A 9,165-nucleotide genomic window follows, 5' to 3' on the forward strand; every position below is an offset into this window, starting at 1 on the left:
AATATTTTACACATTTTAGGGTAATAGCAAAGTCATAGAAGCTACCAACATTTAAACTGAAGTATGGGAGCCATCACAGAACTCCTCTACAGAGGAGGAGCCTACAAGGTCAGCAAAACAAAGAGCAACGCAGCGGAATACTGGCGAGGAGACGAAAGGCCATTCTTTTTGAATGGATGGCTATGTAGGAGATGCTTAGTGTGCTGAATAAACTGATTTTGTGAGGAACAGCTCATCACTTAATGAACTGACCTCATGTACGTTGATCTTCAACATGTTTTACACTAAATAATCCTTTTGGAGTGAACTATGTGTGGCATTTACAACAATTAAAAATGTTGTTTTTCAGGGAAGTCACAGACAATCTTACGACAGGTGTCAGTTTACAGCTCAAACCATTAATTTGTATGGTAACCATAAACGGTGATCCGTAACACTCTGAAAGCAGTTCATTGGCCTTGTCCCAAATGCCACACTTCATGTGGACTTGTGGCCTGGTGGCTTTCCACAAGACTCCACACATAGTCTGCATTAACCAAGAGTTTTGCGAAGTTCGAAAAAGTTAATAAAATCATAGATTTATACATTATACGCCTCTTCTGCCAACATTTTTTTCTTCAGCTCAATGGATGGTTGCAAAGCCCATCCTAGCACACCCCTAGATCTGGCCCTGTTTCAGAGTATGTTAGTAGAGTAACCTTAGAGTAGAGCAAGTATAGCAACTTACTCTATGAACCTCATATTTAGCCCATCTAATAAATCATTTTATTTCATGCTGTAAATTGTACTGACATATCTATAAATATAGATAGAATGAAATTATAGAACCAACATTCTTTTTACAGTTCCTTCAGTCAATGAGTGTTAATGTTAATTATAAATTACATTACATAGTATCAATATGCAGGAAATGTCTGCCAATTCAAAGCTTAAGCAATAAAATTCATCACTCATCATTCTTCTTCACTAACTAGATAATATTTGATTGTTTCATGGACCACTGATATAGCATGGAGGTAAGAGATTTGATTTCTTATCACTATAATTCATGTACATAAAGAAATGCAAACAAAAACACAGGGAAGTCCCACACCAATTATTAATCACAAGTAGTTTTCGGTGCATTGATTCAATATGTATGATAAAAAACGTAATTGGAATCCACACACCAGATCAGTTCAGACTGAAATGAAAAAAATATCTAAGAACAGTCATTCTTCACATATCATTTGTTCCACGACTTACAGTACCATTAAAACTGAAGAACATAATCAAGAGACACTGCCATCTTCTAACATTTGACAATGCGAGCAAGGATTTATTCACCAACTTAGCACTTTTTGTTCATTCTATAGGACGAACCATCAGGGACAGATTGGTCCATGCTGACTGCAACACAACAACACATGGATGGGATATGATGTTGCCACACCAAATAAGAAAAGGAAATAATGGACATATAACTCTGTGGGCCTCCCATCATTCTCCACCTCTGTTACAGCACATCTTATAATGCACATGAATAATCATGTGTGGCCTACTGATAAGCATACATTAAATCTATGGAAAATTATAAGAACTGTGGGATATCCTACAACTGAAAAAGGGTCTATTGATACAATGACACCATCAGCAACAGTGGGAAATGAAAGATGATATGATGTTAATTCAAAGCAAGTTTTCAGAAACCCCAATGTTAAACAGGGAACATCAAATTATATTAAAAATATAAGTACATACAGTTCACATGACATGCAGTAAAATAAAATAAGCATGCACAGTTCACTGTAAAAAAAAAAATGTTTTGTTGATTCAACTCATATTTAGAACATGTTTTGCATAGGTTTTTTTGTTTTTGTTTCACTGACTTAGTTAAATAAGATTTTCTCACAAATTAAAAAAGTAATCTGAACTGATTGAATGTAGTTGTACAAATTCAGTTTAATTAGCTGAACTTAATTTGGATGTAGTTAAAACAATTTCACTTTAGTTTTCTGAATTTTAAGGCCTGCCACTGTAAAATTAGCATTCAGTAAACCTAATTTTAATTGTCAAGTAAACCCTGCAAGATTTGCACTGTGGATGGTCTCTTCTTGAGAAACACAGGCTACATCGGAGGCACATAGATGTCAACACTTGACACACAAACCTCAGTAAAGGTGACACTCAACAAACATCAAGTAAAAGATGAGCTCTTAACTTCACAACACAACTATTAATCAACAGTATTGACAAAAACAAAAACAGCAGCACAAATAAAATCTGCAAATTGCACACACAAAAAAAATAGGCCACATCCAACCAGAGATTCTTTTAATTACTGAAATAACCTCCACGGTTCTATCATAGGAGAGAGCGTAACGGTCAACTAGCTTATTACGACAGTAATTCACCGTTTGCGGATTCCATACAAATGAATGAGTAGAGCCGTAAAGTGACACCTACCAGTCACAAAATCATCTGTGACTTCTCTTATAAAATATATATTTATCATAGTAAACTCGACATATAGTTCATTCCAAAAGGATTTTTAAGTGTAAAACATGTTGAAGATTAGCACAAAGACAGTCAGTTCATTAAGTCATGAACTGTTTCCTCACAAAAGCAGTTCACTCAGCACACTGAAGCATCTCCTCCATAGACATCCATTCAAAAAGAATGGCCCCTTGTCTCCTCGCCACTGCACCGCCCATGGTCTATGGGAGTGCCGCGTTATGCTATTTTAGGCTAAGCTTGAAGGCTCCCCTAGAAGGGCTCTGCCTACAACACTAACCTCATTCATTCATGCTGCAGTGCATGCTGGGCAAGTCTTTGTTCAGACAAATGTTTTATTTTTATTTTTTACTATTATTATTTTCTCACCAATTTGGAATGCCCAGTTCCCAATGCGCTCTAGGTCCACGTGGTGGCGTTGTGACTTGCCTCAATCCGGGTGGCGGAGGACGAATCTCAGTTGCCTCCGCGTCTGAGACTGTCAATCCATGCATCTTATCGCGTGGCTTGTTGTGCACGTTACCGCGGAGACAGAGCGCGTGTGGAGGCTTCACGCTATTCTCCGCGGCATTCACACACAACTCACCACATGCCCCACCGAGAGCGAGAACCAAATTAAAGCGACCACGAGGAGGTTACCCCATGTGACTCTACCCTCCCTTGCAACCGGGTCAATTTGTTTGCTTAGGAGACCTGGCTGGAATCACTCAGCACGCCCTGGATTCGAGCTCATGACTCCAGGGGTGGTAGTCAGTGTCTTTACTCACTGAGCTACCCAGGCTCCCAGACAGACAACTTTGTTAAGCGAGTTGAGAAGACAAATACATTTGTTGATTTAACTAAAGTAAAAGTTGATAGAATCACAACTTAATATGTTAAGTTGACTGAACAATTTAGTTGTCAACTCAAAAACCACCTTGATACAACTATAGATGTCAAAAAATTTTTACAGTGTGCATGGTACATACCAGTAAAATTAAACTTAAAATAAAAAATAGTAAACCTATATAGGTTTTTATTATAATATAAAAAAATATAAATGTTAATTCCTATTATGAAGTTCAGTCAGAGCAAACAAATAACACAAAGGCCTCTGAATTGGTGCACATTTCTTCTTAGTGTCCGTTTTCGTGATTTGTGGATTCGGTGCTCTGCTGAGAATGTCTTTCTGAGCTCATCGTGAATGGGCATAGACTCCAAGTTTCAAACTCAGGCTTGAGTGAACTAACCCAAAACTGGTATTTTGGAACCAGTACCCATGAGGAATCAGTGTTTAGTTGAAGCAACAATAGTTCAGGGAGGTTTGTGTCAAGGTAAGCTAAACTTGCTTTCTGGAATACTTCCCTGACATCCATGTATTTTCTCTTGTGATGCATGTGTGTGTGTGTGTGTGTGTGTGTGTGAGAGAGAGAGAGAGCACATCCCCAATAGCACACGTACATCTCCGAGACGTCTGTTTTAGATATTTTCATCTAGAAGTCATCACATTCTAATTAACATCTGCTAAACATCTTAAAAATATCAGATTTACAAACATTCTAAGTCAAAAACATCTCAAAGACATCTACTGAATGTCTCATTGACATCCGAGAAGAAATGTCTTATAGACATTTTGCAGATGAGCAAACAGCCTAAAAAATACATCTTCCAGATGTAAACACACACATCAAACAGATGTCTGGTTAGTGTACGTGTGCTATCAGGGATGGTTCTCAATCTCATTTGTGTTCTTGTGCCATGTGCTCTTGTTTGTTTCCTTGTCTTGTTTCTGTTCTTTTGTTTTCCCTGGCTGCATCCGAAACCAAAGGTAGCTGTCTTGTTGCCTTGCTGCACTATCAGTCAATGACTCAACAGACAGCGTTTGCGTATAAAGGCACCTCCAGAAATTGGTTTCGGACAGGCAACTAAGGAAGCATAATGTCATATTGTTGCTAGGATACCAGCAACTGATTAGCCATCTGGTGTCCACTAAAGGTAACACGTTCGCTTCATGGTTCATGTTGGACTGAACGGTCTAATAATCTAGAACAAAATCAAAGGAGTTTTGGCGATAACCAAGTGTATATTTAATAACTACAATACTACTTTCTCGCTAAAAATGGCTATCAACCACCTAATTTTTTTTCTACAGCTCAACCGTTGTGAAATGGCGTGCACAGGATTGTGGGATTTCATAGGCATTGAAGGATACATCTATGCTGCCATCATAAATCGATCAGATGAAGGTATTTCAGTAGACAGGATGTGACGCGAACATTGGATTCGGACATGCCTTGATCCCTTCCTACCTCCGTATACAGCCTCTGGAGGCAGCATTTTCCTGGTTTCGGATGTAGCCCCTGTCTGGAGTGCTAACCCACCCACTCCTTTGCCTGATTATTAGTTTATCTGTTCCACCTGTCTTTCTCATTACACTCTTTATGCCTCCCTATTTTTAATCTCCCTGTGTGCTCTGTCTTGCACTAGTTCGTTGTGGATTTTTTCTCTGTTGGTGTTGGATTTATGCCTTTTATTCATGCCTGGGAGATGGAAGGAGTGAGAATTCTCTCCTTCTGGCAATTTCTGGATGACCTCACTCCAATGGCCGCCTGCCCATGTTGATTGTCCCAACACCCTGCTCTCAGTTAGCCACATTCCTGTTCTCCCGACGACCCTTGGATGGAGAGGAAGGAGAAGAGGTTCCACCTCATCTTTTGCAGCAGCTTCCCAAGGGCAGGTTGAGCCAGCTGCAGCTTTCCCCGAAGTGACAGAGTCCATTGCAGCTCCCCAGGAGGTGCTCAAGTCTGCTGCAGATCCCCAGGAGGCACCTGTCCTCACTGCAACTTCCCAGAAGGAACTGAATCTGCGGCAACTCCCAAAAGGAGGCACCTGGAGGGGTCAGATTCTACTGCAGCTCTCCTGGAGGCATCCCATTCCATAGCGGCCACCGAGTCAGTCCCCACCCCACTGGCCGCCAAGCCAGTCCCTTCCACAGTGTTAACCCTAATGCATCATGAGGTTGCTTCATATTTATATCTGCAGACTCTTTAATTTCTTCTTTTACGTATTTTTCATTTTATGCAAAATTTTCAACATTTAAAAGTAACCTTTTTACATATTTCAATATACAACTTTATATATATATATATATATATATATATATATATATATATATATATATATATATATAGCTGAACATCATTTAAAGATTAATAAATGGACCATTGAGTACACCTTTAGATCTTCAACTGGTCTGACTATTATGTGCATTTGCCATCTCATACTTTGGGATTTATTTCACATGTTACCATATACGTAAACTCGTGTAAGCATTTGCATTTTTAACAAGAAGAAATGCACAGTAATTAATGGTGCTTACTAAGCCATGCATCACTATTATTATTACTCATACTTAGGGTTGGGGATTTGTTCTCGACTCACACCATTTGTTCTACAGACATGAATCATACCTCAAAAATCATGAGGCTTGTTGAGGACAGGCATTCTATTGCTTTTCTAAGCCATCTGACTTACGGTATTCACCGGGTGGACGATAAAATGTGTGGAAAATTACAATGAAAGGTGGAACTGAGCCAGACAATCCAGAATAAAAGCAATGCAAAAAACCTCTCACAACACCTAAGCAACCACAAGCAGCGTCCTGGCAACCACCTACAACACTCTAACACTGTGGTGGTGATTCTTGCACGGGAAAGCACCACTCACATTTTCATTGGACAATTTCTATTTTCCAACATATTTGAGTTGTGGTAAATTACATTACTGTGTGTGTCTATACTCTCCAATTGGCCCTATGGCAGTGTCATATCATCAGATTACACTCTTTGATTACACATTGGCATTATGGACACATGCACACCAATATGCTGATTATTCCCAAAAACCATCTCATTTAAAAAAATATGATAAAGAAAGAAAGCCATGTTTACATGAGATTTGAAACAACCGCATTACTCTTTTGACGTCAAAACGTGAAGAGGCATGCGCACAATACTTGTGTACATTGAATAAGCCGGCCTGTAAAAGTGTGTACACTACGCAAAATCAGGGCAATGGGCAGAAATCTATCTGTGTCGATTGGTTTATTTTTTCGCTGTTTATGACACAGATAAAGGAAACCTGTTTAAAGCATTTACATGACCACACTTTGTCATCTTATTAAGCATAATAATTGGTGTTAGAACATGCATGTAAACATGCTCATTGTCATGTAAATGTATTTCCCAATGTGTCAACTGTAACCTACATTCTAAGACTGTAACATTTTTACTGAACAGAATTGTTTGTTAATTAATAAGGTAAAACTTTCCAATAATGTTCCCTTTGTTAAGAGTTTATAGAGGGGTTCATTAGTGTCTAGTAGTTCATTTACAAATGCATTATAAATCACTGATATACAGTTATAAAACATGAATTAAAAGGGGGACTTTAATGCAATACTTGCCGAATAGTAAGCCATTTTATAAATGCTTAATTATATAATGGCTTCATTATAGGCATTTTATAAATGCTTAATAAGTCTTATAAATGCTTAATTGCACTTCACATTAGTCAGCCTTTTTTTTCAAGCATACATCTTGTTATAACCGCATATCAGTTATTTATAATGCATTTGTAAATTACATGTTAGTCATTATTTAACCTTTTTATAAACCTTTAACAAACGGATAGTTTATGTAAAGTGTTACCATTAATTAACTGGTAGTTATTAAGACAATTCAGCTGTTTTGTAGATTAAACCAGATTACATGTCTTTACATCACAGATAGCATGTTTTTTTGAATAAAAGACTGGCTGTTACAATATTGTGGCAAGAGTTTTGAAAATGTAACACTTACTTGTGGAATCAGTAAAAAAGTGATAACCCCCCCGGCATCAACCAAGGGATTGCAAAATTCTCCACTGTAATCGTCATGAGGTCATGAAGTTCTTCCCCAGTGATACCCACATCAAGATTATATGTTCAGAAAGGAATTCCCCAATTTTGTCATTATGTGCCATTATCAGCAACTCATTAACCCAGTGGACGAATGAGCCACTTGGTGTCTAATGGAAAACCTGGGCCTGGAGCAAAACCATTGGTGAACCTCAACAGACATTTCTTCAACATCAATTACAAAGTGCTTGACGTCAAATTAAAATAACACAGTCAAGATACACAAAGATAGTTAGAACTAAAACCAAAGAGGAAGTATTACAAAGTATTAAATGCATCAATATGTTTCTAAAGGAAAGACTGCCAAGCTCTCACTGATTACAAGATAGAAATTAAAACTGCAAGCAAATGATGAGTAGAGTTGGGGTTTCTACACTATCAGTTGAGGAAGGAGTGAATGTTCTCTAACAGCTTGTGCAAGCCTTGAGTGTACATCCACTCCATTAGTGTCAAAATATATATACTTTTGTTGAAGCTATTCACTTATTACTTAAGTGAAGGAGCTAGATTAAAAATAATGTAAATGCAATTTCAAATTTTGGCAAAATAAAATGCAAAAAAAAAATTTTTTGTTTTTTTTTTGTTTTACTTAGTATCAAAAGCTGCATCATCAAAGACATAAACAAAAGCAGAGTACACAAGCATTCTTACATTTATAAAGTACAAGGGCTTAATTAAATGCAAAAGTCTTGCAAATTAAACAGTAAAAAAAAAACATAATTCATTAACATATATTCTCTCTGAAGAGAAGTACAAAGTGTTTTTTTTTTTTTTGTGAGGAGATAATTAGTCAAGCAGCTACAAAACAATGTTGTTGTTTTTTGTTTTTTTTTCTCAGGACAGTGTGTAATTCAACTTTTGCATCTTAAAGTGCACTGGACTCACTCAAACATGCAATTTTATTATTGTGCTATTACTATTTTTTATTTTTTATTTTTTTACAATTTTCCAATTTCTTTTACTATTTCTACCTAATCACTTTACAGTGGATATCCATTTTATTCAACTAATTTTTGTATATTTCACATTGTATATTCCATAATGTACTTAATTGTACATATCACTGTAAATCCCATAGGATACTTTATTTTTCTAATTTTAGTGCATAACAGTATATCTCCTTGTTTCCAATGTGAAAACCAAAACAAAACATAAACATGAACATGAACATGAACATGAACATGAACTTAACTCGACTTCGAAAACTAAGAACTATGACAAGAGGCAACAATACATTCACAAACAATACCTGACAAAGGACAAAGGCAAACATGAGGGTTTAAATATACAGACATGGGGTAAAAAGTTTACAAGACAACCAATAACTAATAACATAAGAACCAATGACAGAACAGAACTGATAACAAGATAACAAGACAACTGAAACATGAACCAATAAAAAGACGAGACTAATAAACCAAGGAACCAATAAGAACAAAACACATGGAAACATTGTGGGAACAGGAAATCACATGACATATGACAAGAAACAGGAACAGGAACTAAACTACAAAATAAAAGACAAGAAAATCAAAAAATGGACAAAAACATACATAAACGTGACAGAACCATATACTCAGCCAGAGTCCAATGAATTCTGCCCCTGGGCATCAGAGAAACTCATTGAAACTCACCAAAATACATAGTCCACAAAAGTCCTCAACAAACTCCTCAAGGGAACGGTTTCCCTAAGGGAGATGAAATAGTTGAACTGCTAGGTCCATCTTGTTGGGTCA

Source organism: Myxocyprinus asiaticus, chromosome 4, assembly GCF_019703515.2.
Source record: "Myxocyprinus asiaticus isolate MX2 ecotype Aquarium Trade chromosome 4, UBuf_Myxa_2, whole genome shotgun sequence".
Classification (NCBI taxonomy): domain Eukaryota; kingdom Metazoa; phylum Chordata; class Actinopteri; order Cypriniformes; family Catostomidae; genus Myxocyprinus; species Myxocyprinus asiaticus.